The sequence below is a fragment of the Ixodes scapularis genome, unplaced genomic scaffold (assembly GCF_016920785.2).
Source record: "Ixodes scapularis isolate PalLabHiFi unplaced genomic scaffold, ASM1692078v2 PGA_scaffold1__304_contigs__length_218370807, whole genome shotgun sequence".
NCBI classification, from domain to species: Eukaryota; Metazoa; Arthropoda; class Arachnida; order Ixodida; family Ixodidae; genus Ixodes; species Ixodes scapularis.
This window is the reverse complement of record NW_024609846.1, coordinates 46,810,100-46,828,925: the sequence shown is the minus strand read 5'-3', so window position 1 is coordinate 46,828,925 and position 18,826 is coordinate 46,810,100.

Below are 18,826 nucleotides of genomic sequence, written 5' to 3'. Positions count from 1 at the left end.
GCGAGCTCGTAGCGTTGGCAGCTGCCCTTGTTGCACGAGAGCTTGTGCCGTCGAGATGTGTCCTAGAGCAAGGAGCTCGCGCTTGTAGCCATTCCTGCGGTACAACACTAGGTGAAACAGAGTATAGCCCGCGTTTTATCCACGAGTTTCTGACGTGTAAGCAACACAACTCTTCACACTGCTTTTATTTGTTATTTTTTTTTTTCGCTGCGGATTTTTTAAATTTTTATTCGTGCCTGGTTCTGCTACTCTTCTGCTCACGCAATAACGTGTTCCAGTAGCCTGAAGCAAGTCACTCCTATTCTTCACCGTTGAAATATTTTTGGCTGTACAACAGTAATGTGTGCACACTGAAAAGTAACTTCTTGCTGCAATGTTACCAGCACAAATATTACTTACCGATGAGTGCCCAGGACAGCTTAAGAGACATTAGTGCACCCTTCAATGGTTCAAACCACTACTTCATGCACCACACAGGTGACTGTGGCATAGTGACAAGCACAACCAGGGTGCTTGCTGTTTAATGTCGGAAACACTTTGGAAAATGCAGTTACCACATGACCCTGAAGTTCTAGAGAATCTTAAACCTTGGTGCCATGCAAAATAACTAAGCTAAAGAAACCGCCAAGGAAGAGTCACAATAGGTGCAACCCACAGGTTCTCATGACTCCACATACCGGGCCGGCCAGCTGTGGATCAGCGAGCAGGTGTCGTAGAGCAGCTGCCACTGCGAGCGGTGCAGTGTCTCATAAGAAGAAACGGTTGCTGGAGAAAGCTCTCATGAATGCAAAGTCTGTGGTGAACTTGGAGTAGTGATGGTGATCCTGAAACAAAAAGGATTCAAGCCAAGCCTGTTCCTGTGCTCCATGACGTATGGCGTCCTCCCCTTACCAGAATTCCTGGCTGTTATTTTCCTTCCTTACGTGTGCGTGCCCCCATCAGCAGCAATAGTAATAATTGCACGTTGCTTCAACAGGACGTGCTGATTTGGGGGGCTTGGTGGCAGAGTGTGTTAGCACACTGCAGCTCGCAGTGTGTGGAGCGAAAACTTGCACTGATCGCCCCTGCCCGTTTTGACCTGGATGAGCACTGCACCTACACATGGGCGTGTATTACTGCTATATGATTCATCTTAAAGACTTCGGGCTATCGGTTGTACCGCACTTAGAGCGTGACAAAGTGTCACCATGCGCTGCCAGACCGACCTTCCTTCTTCTCGACAAATAATGTCCAATTTTCTTTGTTCCTGTAATTTGGCAGTCGAGTAAAAGAAAGAAAAAACTACTTTTGTGTGTGATGGGAAACGTATAACCCTCTCCATATACCAGGTTTACCTACAGCCACCTGAAAACATTGCACCTCTTCAAGTGTGAAAGAGGGTAGGCCTGCACGCAATCCACTACACTCTGTTTCACATTAATTTGGGAAACTGTAGAAACTGCGGCCTCTGTGCAGGCCGTAGGAGTCTGCTGTGAAATTAAGACACTTGGGAAGAACGTACCCCATGTGCCTAAAGACATTAGATGGTTTCAAAAAGGCATTCATACTTTCAGTCGGCTTGCAAACTGTAGCAAGAATGTTGGTTTGTACCATAGAAGTTTCAATTGCCCCTCCTTGAACTACTAGGAAAATGACTTCAAATTCACAATAGTGCTGAACGCAACTAAAACACATGGAAGAACAGTGGCCGAGTCGGCTAGCACGTCTCAGCTCTGGGCATGCGGAGCGAAAGCTCGCGCTGCAGAACCCGGGATCGTGGGCTAAATCCCAGCATTTGCTCATTTCGATCTGGACGAGGATCATACCAGTACGCGTTTGTGTAATCACTACTACATGATGCACGTTAAAGATCCCAGGCTTTCGGTCCTACTGCACTGGCTAAATTCCTCATCTACAGCGACAAGCTTGGCATCATTCGAGGCAGGCCGACCTTTCGCTGTCTAAACATCCTCAACACAATGCTACTTTTTTTTAACTGAAACACGTACAAAAGGGAACATGCCTATGACCTTGTACAGTAATGCATTGAACTGTTTGCGAATGCTTGTGATACACAAACGGGCAAGAGGCAAGAACGAGAGCATGCACATTCACACTGTGGCAGCAAATACACCACAGCAGCCTCCTTTGCCATTGTTGCCATGGTGGATGGAAGAGCAGGGCAGCGAATGCCGATACGACTGAAAACATTGTAAAAGTTATTGCTTTGCTTTTAATAATAGTTTAAAAAAATTTAGATTAATAGCTTTTCAAAACAAAGCCACCTTAGCAGTACTTTTTGGAGAAGATGGAACAGTCTGCCGTGATGGTGAGGAAATGCTGCAGCCTTTGCCTTTTGCCAAGTTATGGAGAAACACAGTACATATCATTCCACTTGGAGAAAAGACGCACCTTTGAACCAGAGCGCTCAGATGGGACTTTTCCTTGGTGCGTCGTCTGCTTTGGAAAACGAGCTGTACAAAACATCCGTTAGCATGCAACACGGTTCCAAATCTCACATCTCGGCTATTTCAGGTGCAAATATGCAAATTTAGAAGTGTGAGTTAGCGTGCAATGCTATACTCAATGAAGAGATTAACAGGGCACAATCGCGCAACCATCTCCCGTGCAAACAAAACAGAAAACTGGAAACAAGCACATAAACAATGTGCATGGTCAATCTGCTATGGCAACAAAACAAAAAAACTTTACACCAATTTTGATCGGAACTCATTGAACACCCTAACAGCAGAGTCTGAAAAATGAAATAAAATAAAGCACTTGCCAACAGTGATTATGCATATTCGAGGCATTTCGTCGAAGAAAAACAAATCCGCCAGAAGCCCGGTGCTTGCTAAACCTTCGAGAAAAAAAAACCAAGGTTGCTTACATTATTGTTGATATTTGTGGCAGTGTTATACACCAACTTATGTTTACAAACAAACTGGAGCGCCCCTAGCAGACGCCACCGGCGCCGCGCATGTGCGATGGAGTGTGGGCAAGAAGCTCGCCGTCGCCCATAAACAAACCATTGAAATGCAATGTTGGCGTCGGTGCGAGTCCTCCTGCCCGTTTTCGCGTTTGAATTGTTGATTCTACGTCTTCCTGGCAATGCCCCGACTACTTGAGTGGCCTGAGCGAAATTACCGAGGCTTGTTGCACCAAAAAACTTTGCGTGAATAATGTGACATGCGGCGATTCATTCCGCACGAACGCCGCAGAATGTATGCTAAAGAGTGATTCGTATGATAAGATTTTGCTCGCAATTTTCAGTAGCGACGTCGCCCGGGCTGCAAAAGCACGAATCATAGCTGAAATGGTCGGCGTTAATACTGAAAATCGCTAGCACAATCAGACCAAGTGAACCAGGCATAACAAGTCAGTGACGCCCACTGGTAACAATGATCAACATCTCCTTGTACCTACTGTTTATATCGAGCCTCCTTACCAACCTTCAAACTTCAGTCTCTTGAGGCCTGCACTTATTGCAACTACCAAGCCAACGTTTGGTCTACGGGCCGGTGTCGTCTAAAAAGCAGACGACAAGCAGAAACGTTTGAAAGAGTACACAACAGTTCGAACGATAAGGCGACCGTTTAACTTGAGGACGCACTGAGCGTAGTCCGCAGGTGATTCATACAACTTGACGGTTTTATGGCGTTTATGTTCATCAAATAAATCTAATGACAAGTATCCGTGAATTCAACCCAGAGTGCTTCCCGCCCAAGCAATCGTGGTCCGACAGCGTCTGGTTTTCTTTTTTCACGGCTCATATCCACGTTCTTGGACGAACCGAGCACATGAAAACTGACCTTCAAAGCTTTCTCGACTCTTTTGGTACAGGCCCAGTCGTAGAGATTTGACGAGAAAGCAGGTTTTTGTCTGGTTCCTCTCAAAACAATGCAGGAATACACGCCTCACATGGGGTACTTTCGCACACAGCCCCAGACCGAAAGTGCGCCCGACACGCCACCACCGCGGTGCGACGTAACAGAGCTGAGTTTGTGTATACAGAAGAGAGGGGGGGGGGGGGGACATATAAGTCACATACCTGCCCTTTAGATGTGGCACATGTGACAGAACACTTGGTACGTTCAGAAATAAGTTGGATGTGATCAATTATATCCGTAAATAACAATCGCACATTTGTAATTCGAGTGGATGGCCATATTTTTTGTTTCAAACAACCCACCCTGCTGGCAGGCGCTCGACAAGTTGCAGTCGGAGAAGGGTTCATTTGTTACGTCGCTTGCTTCGTATCCCACAGACCACAGGCCACGCTACTTCCAAGCTGGCGCGATTATTGGCTTTGCCACTTGGCGATGCCAGCACGTCACTACTTGGCCCTCTGAGACGCCCCAGGACCGGCCATGACAGCCACGGCTTCGCAGTTGCGTTCAGGTGGACGCGCCATACTTGCATGGAGCGGCGCTGCTCTAGATTGGCGTTTATCTGGTGATCTCATTGCCTATGCTCCATCCCACAAGCTGTCTGCAGCAGGTGCAAAGGCACGAGCACGTTGCTTTCAAACGTGCCATTCTTGCGCAAGTGCTCATGCAAACAAAGCTCACTGCAGTCCTATGCCCCCGTGCCCTTGCCTTCGTCTTTGCTGTGCACACCGTGCGAGACCGAGTATAGTCGGCATCTATGGCTGGGATCAGTTAGGTTGTCTCTAGCTTCGTATGTAAGAATGATCGTGCATTTGCGTCAAGGATCGAGGGAACCAACTATGAGTTTTGCAAGGTATACCGTCGGAACCATATTAGCCTCTTGCGCAATAGGCGTAGTGGCCGGAGGCAGTGCTGCCAGTAGGTGAAATTTCTCTGGACGTAATAATGGAATACCTATGCTAGGTGATTAACGAATGAAAAGAGCAGCAGACAGCATACCAAACCCAAAATAGCCATTCATGTGCTGCGCAAACGAACAACATCACAGCGGCAGTAGGGAGGGGGCCGCTAGATGTTTAGTGCAGCCAACCACGGGGTACAGCTGAAAATGGCGAAATGCCTACACTTGGCTCGTGCCCTCTCCTTCGTTCGCCCTGCCGAATTCCGTGAAATTGCGCAGATGCACATAGCACTGCAATCGGACAACATGGCGCCACCCTGAAAGCCCCAAGTTGAATGATGTGTAGCCACTGACAGGTGTCACCACAAAAATAAGAGTTGCAGCTGCTTGCTTTGGCTTCAATGGTACAAGCTGTGCCAACAGCTCCATCGACCTACTTTGCACAGCTAATGCAACCAATGCTAGACAATGATACAATTAGATAGCCAAAGCGATGCAAGTGACAACACTCCTAAGCCCCATATTTATTGCTGTGGCAGACACATGGGCCATAGTCGCTTGCTGTGTTCGCTATAGTTAGTAATATCACCCGAACGGCAGCATGACCTTGCAGTTGTCCCATTTACAGCACAAGCTTTTTGCCTTCAAGAATGCTTTGGAATCTCGTAAGCTTGGAGCATGATGGGGCCAAGAGCCTGTGCAGCCAAAGCACAACGGAAGGTGACGAGCGGGTGCTGGAGGCCTGCCTGCTTGCCTACAGCGACACGGGACAGGTTTATGAATTTCCGAAAGGATGAGTTCACATGAAATTCACAACCGTTGCATTGAGAATATTGCATTATTTTTGTGTCTGGACGCAAGGGCAACATTTGAGACGCCACGCAGAGTGCTCGCTCATTGCCCGGCAACATCACCATGACTTTTGAGGCGGATCGCTCGCTTCCGAGCGGCAGGTCACAGCTGCTGTATTACATTGAATGGTGCCATCTACCCGAAGTCAATGAAAGTGTTCCCTCCCCGCTTCTCACTCAGCTGTTGGCCGGCGACTGACGAGCCTGACCTTCGACGCCCAAGTCGGTTTTCTCAGGTTTCCGCAATGTGCTCTCATGGCACATCATAAATCGAGCGACCCCGAAGGCGGTGTACAGCTGAGGAGCAGGACAACTGCCGTAGTTATTTGGCCGAAGTCCAAAAATCGTTTCATGGCCCCTTTAAAGAAAGGTTTTGTTACGCACCAGCAATCGAAAGGATACAAATGTTTAGATATGCCCAACTGCCTCGCATGACGATGCGTCCAGGAGCCGCCACTGAGAGCAGGGCCCGTTTGCTCGAAGCTCTGACCGCGGCTAAAGTTAGCCGCAGTACCTAGGAGAGGGATTTTGAAATCACGTGACTGGCTCGGTAGGGATGCGGGGAAACATGGGCGGCGCCCCAGCGAGTGAGCGCCGCTCGCTTTGGAAATAATATGTCGTTGTAGCGCGTTAGTCAGCAACGAACGGTGCAGGAGGCTTTTGCTTTGCCTTACCTCAATTAAACCGCAAAGCATGGGCAATGACATCGGCGCATTGTTCAGATAGTGTTTCGATTCTGGGCATTCCTAAGTCTAAATGAATGCGATAATTGTCGGCATGGCAACGTCTTTGGAAAGCGGATTGCCTTGACTCAATCGGCCGCGTATTGATAGCACACAAATGCAGACAGTGTCCCAACAGACTTTCTTCTCAATTATCCAAGCATCGCGAGGAGAACGCTGGAAGTGTAATTTTACGGTCCACACGCGCTGGCCTTCCTCTTATAAAAGATTCGAAGAAAAAAATCATAATAAGGCTTTAACGAATGCGCGTGCAAGGCAAAATTTGTTTTAAACTTTTTGCTTTAGAACGGTTACTACTGCAGACGCCAGCACGTGCGACGCGTGCAACTACAGTCGTAGCATGCACCTCGGTGCTTGGATAATTTAGAAAAAAGGTCTGTTGGGACGCTGTCTGCTTTTGTGTGCTATCAACAATCTGCTTTCCAAAGACGTTGCCATGCCGACAATTATCGCGTTCATTTAGGCTTAGGAATGCCCAGAATCGAAAGACTATCTAAAAAATGCGGCGATGTCATTGCCCATGCTTTGCGGCTTAAGTGAGGTAAAGCAACGCGAAAGCCTCCTGCACCATTCGCTGCTGACTAACGCGCTTGATATTGCAGCTACAACGACATACTAGTTCCAAAGCGAGCGGCGCTCACTCACTGGGGCACCACCATGTTTCCCCGCATTCCTACCGAGCCAGTCACGCGATTTAAAAAAATCCCTCTCCTAGGTACTGCGGCCGACTTTAGCCGCGTTTAGCGCTTCGAGCAAACGGGCCCAGAATGGTCGTCATCCCACAGGCGAGATAGGCTTGATGATTAGAAGATCACGGCCAGTCAATCCGGTTTTGGTGGCATGTCATCATGTACACAATTTTGCACTGCATACATGACTGATTGGATTGTTTTCGTCACTACACTGCTCATTAAAGAAATCAAATGGCTCCTCTCTCTTCTTAGTGCCAACTCACCGCAGGGAGGCTAACTTTACCCTGCCTAAACATCCATGAAACCAATATGACAGTTTTTTTTTTTGTGTTAGTGAATCAACACACCAGTCTGACCGGATTTCGCAAGCAACAAAAGTCTGGCTCCTCTAGGAGATGACGGTCATCCTTTTCGTGCTCACGGCTTTCATTGGTGGCTAATTGTACGCACTCAAAGATCTGTACACCTTTGATGACTCACATGTAACGAAACTTGTCTTAAAGGTTGGATATCAGGTGGTCGTGGATGTCCGTCAACTCGCAGCCACAGCTCACTGTCGTGGACATGTCACAGCTCCCATGCAGACCTCTAACATCATTTTAACTCTCCTTGCAACGGTAGTGCACACCCCAGCACAAGCACATCTGAGGAGCACTTTCAAGCACAGCACCTTCCACAGGGATATAAGGAAGGCACACAACCAAACACAGCAACAGATCACCTCGGTGACGGCTACGTTCCCTTCCTGGGAGAAACAGATTATCTGCAGGCAGTACGACAGGCACGCCCGTAAGAGACCGTGTTGGAATCCAGGCTTCATCACTTTGCTTAGTTTGAGAATCCAGAAAATGAACGAATGTGGACAAATGCAAAGTTTTGTTTTGCTCTTTGTATTTCCTTCAAATCCTCGTGGCTAGGAATCGCAGTGAAGAAAAAGAAAAGACGATAAAACTAGATGACGGGTAATATGCAGCCTCTTATCTTCAACGACGTCCGTCGTTCCGCTTTCGCTCCTCAATAGATTGCCGACAGCTTCCCCGGCGGCGACGCTCAGGCTTTCTGGACATGCGGGAAGTAAAACACTTGATCAAAGCAGGGCTCTCCGACAAGGCAGAGTCACATGTTCCATGCGAAAGGAACTTCACTTACTGGTGATTTTCTCGAATGCCGACATCACAGAGCGCTTTCAAAGCAACAAACACATACCTTTCGTGGTGTTAGACGGACAGCACGAACGCGCGCAGCCCCAACAAGCCGTCTCGACAACGCAAACGTTTGTTTCGTTGTGGGATATAACCACAGATTTAATAAAAGAGCATACCTCCGCTGGTACGATTTCAGCTACTAAATATGAGGACTCTGGTGTCCAGAGAAAGAAACGAACGAGAAGACGTTTCGAGCAAGAGTTATTTGAAGAAAGCGATTGCTATTTCTGCATTCTTAAATACTTCTTACTGTACTGCTATAGAGATTGCCTGGAAATGCTTGAAAGTTGACCATGGAGGTGGAAGTGAACGCACCGACTCACCTGGCAGAACTCGCAGAACAAAAGCCGCCATCTTGACATTCCGATTTGGATTTGGATTGGATCGATGGATGGATGCTAACGGCTGGTAACCATTGTTGCCAAGATGCTCGGTTTTTTTTTTTTTCTCTTTTTCTAAACGAAAATTTAATTTTAAAATATTTGTAAAGATTTTCCAGATTCGGCCGGGGAAATTTCTTATCTTACCGGTAGCCTGTTTAAAACATGTTGAAATGATTTGTGAAAATTCAAGTGAAAAGTAAATCAGATCATGGCTAACAACACCTCGCTTACGTTTAGGACTGTTGTCCTTGTGGTCTGGAGTTTGATCTTTCCTTCTGTTCGTTTTGAACGAAATGATGGGGCTGGATATGCCCGAAAAAAAAAAAAAAAGAAACAGTTTACGCAAGTTAACAAATAATCTAATGTTTTTTGTTTGTTTTTTTTTCCCCCGACATGTCGTCAAATTTCTTGGCCCTGGGATTTGGAAGATTCGTTAGGCCTAAGGATAGTTGACCCGTCGGTCATTGGGATAAAGGCTTAATATATGCCATATCAGCGGCGTCGGCATGTTTTCTGGTGGGCTAGCTTAAGCGGCTGAAGCCAAGGTGCCATGCTGGTTGCCGTACCGCGTCATTCAGGCAGTTGTGGAGTACGGGAGAATGGATTACGAGCGAACGCGTTTGTTTCATCGCGTCTCCCCACGTTTTGGAACATTCCCTTTGTTCCGACGTTTGCATGAATATGCATGGCACCCTTGGTTTGAGATAATTATGTGTGGTTGCGACAGCTTGTGCGCCGCTATATGTTTAGGTAGTTCTGTGACACCTGGTTCTGCAATATGCAATATGTGTATGGGCGCACGCCTTTCCTTCCTCACCTGCACACCGAACGGCACCACAAACTTTTAAGTGCAATAAAGTACTATCGCTATCGCTATCACTATCACTACTAGGAAGACTTGTCCCGGTGACTGTCGTCACTGTACGTCCCAGGAGTTTCCCCCGGAAATGAAATTAAGGGGAATGACTACATTTTTAGGGGTTTAGGGGAGGCATTGAGGATAAAGGAGTCGTTATGAATTAAGGGGGTGCCTTCGGAAAAACAAGGAGGAGTGGAGGGAAATCGCTGGCCTGTCCAATCACTCTGATCCAACGCAAGTGTGGTGTCTAAGCTATCGTTAAATGGCTCGCATATTTTATTTTGTTCTATGATAGCAAGACTCCCTTCACCAGCAAGCTTGCTAAAGCGAAGGCTACGGGCGCGAGATTGCGGCTTTCAAACTGCTTTTGCAGAACAAGCGCTCGCCCTGGATATTGATGTTCGATCGTAAGCGGTATTCTGTAGCTAAGTAGCAGCCATAACGGAAATCAGTCATACTTCATAAATGATTTATTTCTTCCGCTATGTATACACAGCGAATAATAATCACAACAAATCGTAAGTGGATTGTCCGTGGAGAGGTCTCCGCGTATAAGTCGCGCATAAAGCGCACAAATAGTAGATGGGTGCCCGCGTATACGTCGCACTGTGAGAAGTACTGGTGGTGTCCGCGTTTTGTAACTTGCCGTTTGTATTTTATTGCCGTTTTATAACTTGCCGTTTTTAAAATAAAAAACGGCAAGAAAATACAAAGGGCAAGTTATAAAACGCCGGGAACACCAGTACTTCTCGCTGTGCGACGTATACGCGGGCACCCATCTACTATTTGTGCGCTTTATGCGCGCCTAAAGGCCCGTTCACACTTGCGACTTGGGACAGTCGCTGGAGCGACTAGCGACAAGCGACTGGCGACCACCAGAGTTCACACCTGATTGAGCGACCGACGAGTCGCCAGGCTCGCTGCCAACTAATCAACACCTTTTCGAGCCGGCTGAAAGGTTTTTCAGATCAAAGGTGCCGGCAGGAAATAACAAGAAAACGTAATGGTGCTTCGGAAACCGTGATATTGTACGTACCTGCCACGCCGAAAATGTCGCCGATCTCGTTTTAGGCCTGCAGCTTTTTGCCCCGATCCTTGTGGTCGGGGTGCCGCTTATTGTAAAGAAACAAATAGTCTTTGACAGCATTAATCCGCGCAGAACTTCATGCCAGTGACCGTCGCCGTGCGCGCGTCGCTATTTCCCGCGGGTAGCAGTGCCGGATGTAAACAAACGCACACATCACTTCCGACGAGACGACGAGACTCTCTGATTGGCTCCGCCGTCCAGCGACTCGGTTTTGCGACTTGAGAAATCGGTCAGGGAGCGACTGCCCAAAATCGGTCGCTACCGACCTGTTTTGGTCGCTCCGCGACTAAAAAACAGTCGCTAGTCGCTGGTCGCTCCAGCGACCGTCGCAAGTGTGAACGGGCCTTTATACGCGGAGACCTCTCCACGGACAATCCACTTACGATTTGTTGTGATTATTATTCGCTGTGTATACATAGCGGAAGAAATAAATCATTTATGAAGTATGACTGATTTCCGTTATGGCTGCTACTTAGCTACAGAATACCGCTTACGATCGAACATCAATATCTAGGGCGAGCGCTTGTTCTGCAAAAGCAGTTTGAAAGCCGCAATCTCGCGCCCGTAGCCTTCGCTTTAGCAAGCTTGCTGGTGAAGGGAGTCTTGCTATGATAGAACAAAATAAAATATGCGAGCCATTTAACGATAGCTTAGACACCACACTTGCGTTGGATCAGAGTGATTGGACAGGCCAGCGATTTCCCTCCACTCCTCCTTGTTTTTCCGAAGGCACCCCCTTAATTCATAACGACTCCTTTATCCTCAATGCCTCCCCTAAACCCCTAAAAATGTAGTCATTCCCCTTAATTTCATTTCCGGGGGAAACTCCTGGGACGTACAGTGACGACAGTCACCGGGACAAGTCTTCCTAGTAGTGATAGTGATAGCGATAGCGATAGTACTTTATTGCACTTAAAAGTTTGTGGTGCCGTTCGGTGTGCAGGTGAGGAAGGAAAGGCGTGCGCCCATACACATATTGCATATTGCAGAACCAGGTGTCACAGAACTACCTAAACATATAGCGGCGCACAAGCTGTCGCAACCACACATAATTATCTCAAACCAAGGGTGCCATGCATATTCATGCAAACGTCGGAACAAAGGGAATGTTCCAAAACGTGGGGAGACGCGATGAAACAAACGCGTTCGCTCGTAATCCATTCTCCCGTACTCCACAACTGCCTGAATGACGCGGTACGGCAACCAGCATGGCACCTTGGCTTCAGCCGCTTAAGCTAGCCCACCAGAAAACATGCCGACGCCGCTGATATGGCATATATTAAGCCTTTATCCCAATGACCGACGGGTCAACTATCCTTAGGCCTAACGAATCTTCCAAATCCCAGGGCCAAGAAATTTGACGACATGTCGGGGGAAAAAAAAACAAACAAAAAACATTAGATTATTTGTTAACTTGCGTAAACTGTTTCTTTTTTTTTTTTTTTCGGGCATATCCAGCCCCATCATTTCGTTCAAAACGAACAGAAGGAAAGATCAAACTCCAGACCACAAGGACAACAGTCCTAAACGTAAGCGAGGTGTTGTTAGCCATGATCTGATTTACTTTTCACTTGAATTTTCACAAATCATTTCAACATGTTTTAAACAGGCTACCGGTAAGATAAGAAATTTCCCCGGCCGAATCTGGAAAATCTTTACAAATATTTTAAAATTAAATTTTCGTTTAGAAAAAGAGAAAAAAAAAAAAACCGAGCATCTTGGCAACAATGGTTACCAGCCGTTAGCATCCATCCATCGATCCAATCCAAATCCAAATCGGAATGTCAAGATGGCGGCTTTTGTTCTGCGAGTTCTGCCAGGTGAGTCGGTGCGTTCACTTCCACCTCCATGGTCAACTTTCAAGCATTTCCAGGCAATCTCTATAGCAGTACAGTAAGAAGTATTTAAGAATGCAGAAATAGCAATCGCTTTCTTCAAATAACTCTTGCTCGAAACGTCTTCTCGTTCGTTTCTTTCTCTGGACACCAGAGTCCTCATATTTAGTAGCTGAAATCGTACCAGCGGAGGTATGCTCTTTTATTAAATCTGTGGTTATATCCCACAACGAAACAAACGTTTGCGTTGTCGAGACGGCTTGTTGGGGCTGCGCGCGTTCGTGCTGTCCGTCTAACACCACGAAAGGTATGTGTTTGTTGCTTTGAAAGCGCTCTGTGATGTCGGCATTCGAGAAAATCACCAGTAAGTGAAGTTCCTTTCGCATGGAACATGTGACTCTGCCTTGTCGGAGAGCCCTGCTTTGATCAAGTGTTTTACTTCCCGCATGTCCAGAAAGCCTGAGCGTCGCCGCCGGGGAAGCTGTCGGCAATCTATTGAGGAGCGAAAGCGGAACGACGGACGTCGTTGAAGATAAGAGGCTGCATATTACCCGTCATCTAGTTTTATCGTCTTTTCTTTTTCTTCACTGCGATTCCTAGCCACGAGGATTTGAAGGAAATACAAAGAGCAAAACAAAACTTTGCATTTGTCCACATTCGTTCATTTTCTGGATTCTCAAACTAAGCAAAGTGATGAAGCCTGGATTCCAACACGGTCTCTTACGGGCGTGCCTGTCGTACTGCCTGCAGATAATCTGTTTCTCCCAGGAAGGGAACGTAGCCGTCACCGAGGTGATCTGTTGCTGTGTTTGGTTGTGTGCCTTCCTTATATCCCTGTGGAAGGTGCTGTGCTTGAAAGTGCTCCTCAGATGTGCTTGTGCTGGGGTGTGCACTACCGTTGCAAGGAGAGTTAAAATGATGTTAGAGGTCTGCATGGGAGCTGTGACATGTCCACGACAGTGAGCTGTGGCTGCGAGTTGACGGACATCCACGACCACCTGATATCCAACCTTTAAGACAAGTTTCGTTACATGTGAGTCATCAAAGGTGTACAGATCTTTGAGTGCGTACAATTAGCCACCAATGAAAGCCGTGAGCACGAAAAGGATGACCGTCATCTCCTAGAGGAGCCAGACTTTTGTTGCTTGCGAAATCCGGTCAGACTGGTGTGTTGATTCACTAACACAAAAAAAAAAACTGTCATATTGGTTTCATGGATGTTTAGGCAGGGTAAAGTTAGCCTCCCTGCGGTGAGTTGGCACTAAGAAGAGAGAGGAGCCATTTGATTTCTTTAATGAGCAGTGTAGTGACGAAAACAATCCAATCAGTCATGTATGCAGTGCAAAATTGTGTACATGATGACATGCCACCAAAACCGGATTGACTGGCCGTGATCTTCTAATCATCAAGCCTATCTCGCCTGTGGGATGACGACCATTCTGGGCCCGTTTGCTCGAAGCGCTAAACGCGGCTAAAGTCGGCCGCAGTACCTAGGAGAGGGATTTTTTTAAATCGCGTGACTGGCTCGGTAGGAATGCGGGGAAACATGGTGGTGCCCCAGTGAGTGAGCGCCGCTCGCTTTGGAACTAGTATGTCGTTGTAGCTGCAATATCAAGCGCGTTAGTCAGCAGCGAATGGTGCAGGAGGCTTTCGCGTTGCTTTACCTCACTTAAGCCGCAAAGCATGGGCAATGACATCGCCGCATTTTTTAGATAGTCTTTCGATTCTGGGCATTCCTAAGCCTAAATGAACGCGATAATTGTCGGCATGGCAACGTCTTTGGAAAGCAGATTGTTGATAGCACACAAAAGCAGACAGCGTCCCAACAGACCTTTTTTCTAAATTATCCAAGCACCGAGGTGCATGCTACGACTGTAGTTGCACGCGTCGCACGTGCTGGCGTCTGCAGTAGTAACCGTTCTAAAGCAAAAAGTTTAAAACAAATTTTGCCTTGCACGCGCATTCGTTAAAGCCTTATTATGATTTTTTTCTTCGAATCTTTTATAAGAGGAAGGCCAGCGCGTGTGGACCGTAAAATTACACTTCCAGCGTTCTCCTCGCGATGCTTGGATAATTGAGAAGAAAGTCTGTTGGGACACTGTCTGCATTTGTGTGCTATCAATACGCGGCCGATTGAGTCAAGGCAATCCGCTTTCCAAAGACGTTGCCATGCCGACAATTATCGCATTCATTTAGACTTAGGAATGCCCAGAATCGAAACACTATCTGAACAATGCGCCGATGTCATTGCCCATGCTTTGCGGTTTAATTGAGGTAAGGCAAAGCAAAAGCCTCCTGCACCGTTCGTTGCTGACTAACGCGCTACAACGACATATTATTTCCAAAGCGAGCGGCGCTCACTCGCTGGGGCGCCGCCCATGTTTCCCCGCATCCCTACCGAGCCAGTCACGTGATTTCAAAATCCCTCTCCTAGGTACTGCGGCTAACTTTAGCCGCGGTCAGAGCTTCGAGCAAACGGGCCCTGCTCTCAGTGGCGGCTCCTGGACGCATCGTCATGCGAGGCAGTTGGGCATATCTAAACATTTGTATCCTTTCGATTGCTGGTGCGTAACAAAACCTTTCTTTAAAGGGGCCATGAAACGATTTTTGGACTTCGGCCAAATAACTACGGCAGTTGTCCTGCTCCTCAGCTGTACACCGCCTTCGGGGTCGCTCGATTTATGATGTGCCATGAGAGCACATTGCGGAAACCTGAGAAAACCGACTTGGGCGTCGAAGGTCAGGCTCGTCAGTCGCCGGCCAACAGCTGAGTGAGAAGCGGGGAGGGAACACTTTCATTGACTTCGGGTAGATGGCACCATTCAATGTAATACAGCAGCTGTGACCTGCCGCTCGGAAGCGAGCGATCCGCCTCAAAAGTCATGGTGATGTTGCCGGGCAATGAGCGAGCACTCTGCGTGGCGTCTCAAATGTTGCCCTTGCGTCCAGACACAAAAATAATGCAATATTCTCAATGCAACGGTTGTGAATTTCATGTGAACTCATCCTTTCGGAAATTCATAAACCTGTCCCGTGTCGCTGTAGGCAAGCAGGCAGGCCTCCAGCACCCGCTCGTCACCTTCCGTTGTGCTTTGGCTGCACAGGCTCTTGGCCCCATCATGCTCCAAGCTTACGAGATTCCAAAGCATTCTTGAAGGCAAAAAGCTTGTGCTGTAAATGGGACAACTGCAAGGTCATGCTGCCGTTCGGGTGATATTACTAACTATAGCGAACACAGCAAGCGACTATGGCCCATGTGTCTGCCACAGCAATAAATATGGGGCTTAGGAGTGTTGTCACTTGCATCGCTTTGGCTATCTAATTGTATCATTGTCTAGCATTGGTTGCATTAGCTGTGCAAAGTAGGTCGATGGAGCTGTTGGCACAGCTTGTACCATTGAAGCCAAAGCAAGCAGCTGCAACTCTTATTTTTGTGGTGACACCTGTCAGTGGCTACACATCATTCAACTTGGGGCTTTCAGGGTGGCGCCATGTTGTCCGATTGCAGTGCTATGTGCATCTGCGCAATTTCACGGAATTCGGCAGGGCGAACGAAGGAGAGGGCACGAGCCAAGTGTAGGCATTTCGCCATTTTCAGCTGTACCCCGTGGTTGGCTGCACTAAACATCTAGCGGCCCCCTCCCTACTGCCGCTGTGATGTTGTTCGTTTGCGCAGCACATGAATGGCTATTTTGGGTTTGGTATGCTGTCTGCTGCTCTTTTCATTCGTTAATCACCTAGCATAGGTATTCCATTATTACGTCCAGAGAAATTTCACCTACTGGCAGCACTGCCTCCGGCCACTACGCCTATTGCGCAAGAGGCTAATATGGTTCCGACGGTATACCTTGCAAAACTCATAGTTGGTTCCCTCGATCCTTGACGCAAATGCACGATCATTCTTACATACGAAGCTAGAGACAACCTAACTGATCCCAGCCATAGATGCCGACTATACTCGGTCTCGCACGGTGTGCACAGCAAAGACGAAGGCAAGGGCACGGGGGCATAGGACTGCAGTGAGCTTTGTTTGCATGAGCACTTGCGCAAGAATGGCACGTTTGAAAGCAACGTGCTCGTGCCTTTGCACCTGCTGCAGACAGCTTGTGGGATGGAGCATAGGCAATGAGATCACCAGATAAACGCCAATCTAGAGCAGCGCCGCTCCATGCAAGTATGGCGCGTCCACCTGAACGCAACTGCGAAGCCGTGGCTGTCATGGCCGGTCCTGGGGCGTCTCAGAGGGCCAAGTAGTGACGTGCTGGCATCGCCAAGTGGCAAAGCCAATAATCGCGCCAGCTTGGAAGTAGCGTGGCCTGTGGTCTGTGGGATACGAAGCAAGCGACGTAACAAATGAACCCTTCTCCGACTGCAACTTGTCGAGCGCCTGCCAGCAGGGTGGGTTGTTTGAAACAAAAAATATGGCCATCCACTCGAATTACAAATGTGCGATTGTTATTTACGGATATAATTGATCACATCCAACTTATTTCTGAACGTACCAAGTGTTCTGTCACATGTGCCACATCTAAAGGGCAGGTATGTGACTTATATGTCCCCCCCCCCCCTCTCTTCTGTATACACAAACTCAGCTCTGTTACGTCGCACCGCGGTGGTGGCGTGTCGGGCGCACTTTCGGTCTGGGGCTGTGTGCGAAAGTACCCCATGTGAGGCGTGTATTCCTGCATTGTTTTGAGAGGAACCAGACAAAAACCTGCTTTCTCGTCAAATCTCTACGACTGGGCCTGTACCAAAAGAGTCGAGAAAGCTTTGAAGGTCAGTTTTCATGTGCTCGGTTCGTCCAAGAACGTGGATATGAGCCGTGAAAAAAGAAAACCAGACGCTGTCGGACCACGATTGCTTGGGCGGGAAGCACTCTGGGTTGAATTCACGGATACTTGTGGTCATTAGATTTATTTGATGAACATAAACGCCATAAAACCGTCAAGTTGTATGAATCACCTGCGGACTACGCTCAGTGCGTCCTCAAGTTAAACGGTCGCCTTATCGTTCGAACTGTTGTGTACTCTTTCAAACGTTTCTGCTTGTCGTCTGCTTTTTAGACGACACCGGCCCGTAGACCAAACGTTGGCTTGGTAGTTGCAATAAGTGCAGGCCTCAAGAGACTGAAGTTTGAAGGTTGGTAAGGAGGCTCGATATAAACAGTAGGTACAAGGAGATGTTGATCATTGTTACCAGTGGGCGTCACTGACTTGTTATGCCTGGTTCACTTGGTCTGATTGTGCTAGCGATTTTCAGTATTAACGCCGACCATTTCAGCTATGATTCGTGCTTTTGCAGCCCGGGCGACGTCGCTACTGAAAATTGCGAGCAAAATCTTATCATACGAATCACTCTTTAGCATACATTCTGCGGCGTTCGTGCGGAATGAATCGCCGCATGTCACATTATTCACGCAAAGTTTTTTGGTGCAACAAGCCTCGGTAATTTCGCTCAGGCCACTCAAGTAGTCGGGGCATTGCCAGGAAGACGTAGAATCAACAATTCAAACGCGAAAACGGGCAGGAGGACTCGCACCGACGCCAACATTGCATTTCAATGGTTTGTTTATGGGCGACGGCGAGCTTCTTGCCCACACTCCATCGCACATGCGCGGCGCCGGTGGCGTCTGCTAGGGGCGCTCCAGTTTGTTTGTAAACATAAGTTGGTGTATAACACTGCCACAAATATCAACAATAATGTAAGCAACCTTGGTTTTTTTTTCTCGAAGGTTTAGCAAGCACCGGGCTTCTGGCGGATTTGTTTTTCGTCGACGAAATGCCTCGAATATGCATAATCACTGTTGGCAAGTGCTTTATTTTATTTCATTTTTCAGACTCCGCTGTTAGGGGGTTCAATGAGTTCCGATCAAAATTGGTGTAAAGTTTTTTTGTTTTGTTGCCATAGCAGATTGACCATGCACATTGTTTATGTGCTTGTTTCCAGTTTTCTGTTTTGTTTGCACGGGAGATGGTTGCGCGATTGTGCCCTGTTAATCTCTTCATTGAGTATAGCATTGCACGCTAACTCACACTTCTAAATTTGCATATTTGCACCTGAAATAGCCGAGATGTGAGATTTGGAACCGTGTTGCATGCTAACGGATGTTTTGTACAGCTCGTTTTCCAAAGCAGACGACGCACCAAGGAAAAGTCCCATCTGAGCGCTCTGGTTCAAAGGTGCGTCTTTTCTCCAAGTGGAATGATATGTACTGTGTTTCTCCATAACTTGGCAAAAGGCAAAGGCTGCAGCATTTCCTCACCATCACGGCAGACTGTTCCATCTTCTCCAAAAAGTACTGCTAAGGTGGCTTTGTTTTGAAAAGCTATTAATCTAAATTTTTTTAAACTATTATTAAAAGCAAAGCAATAACTTTTACAATGTTTTCAGTCGTATCGGCA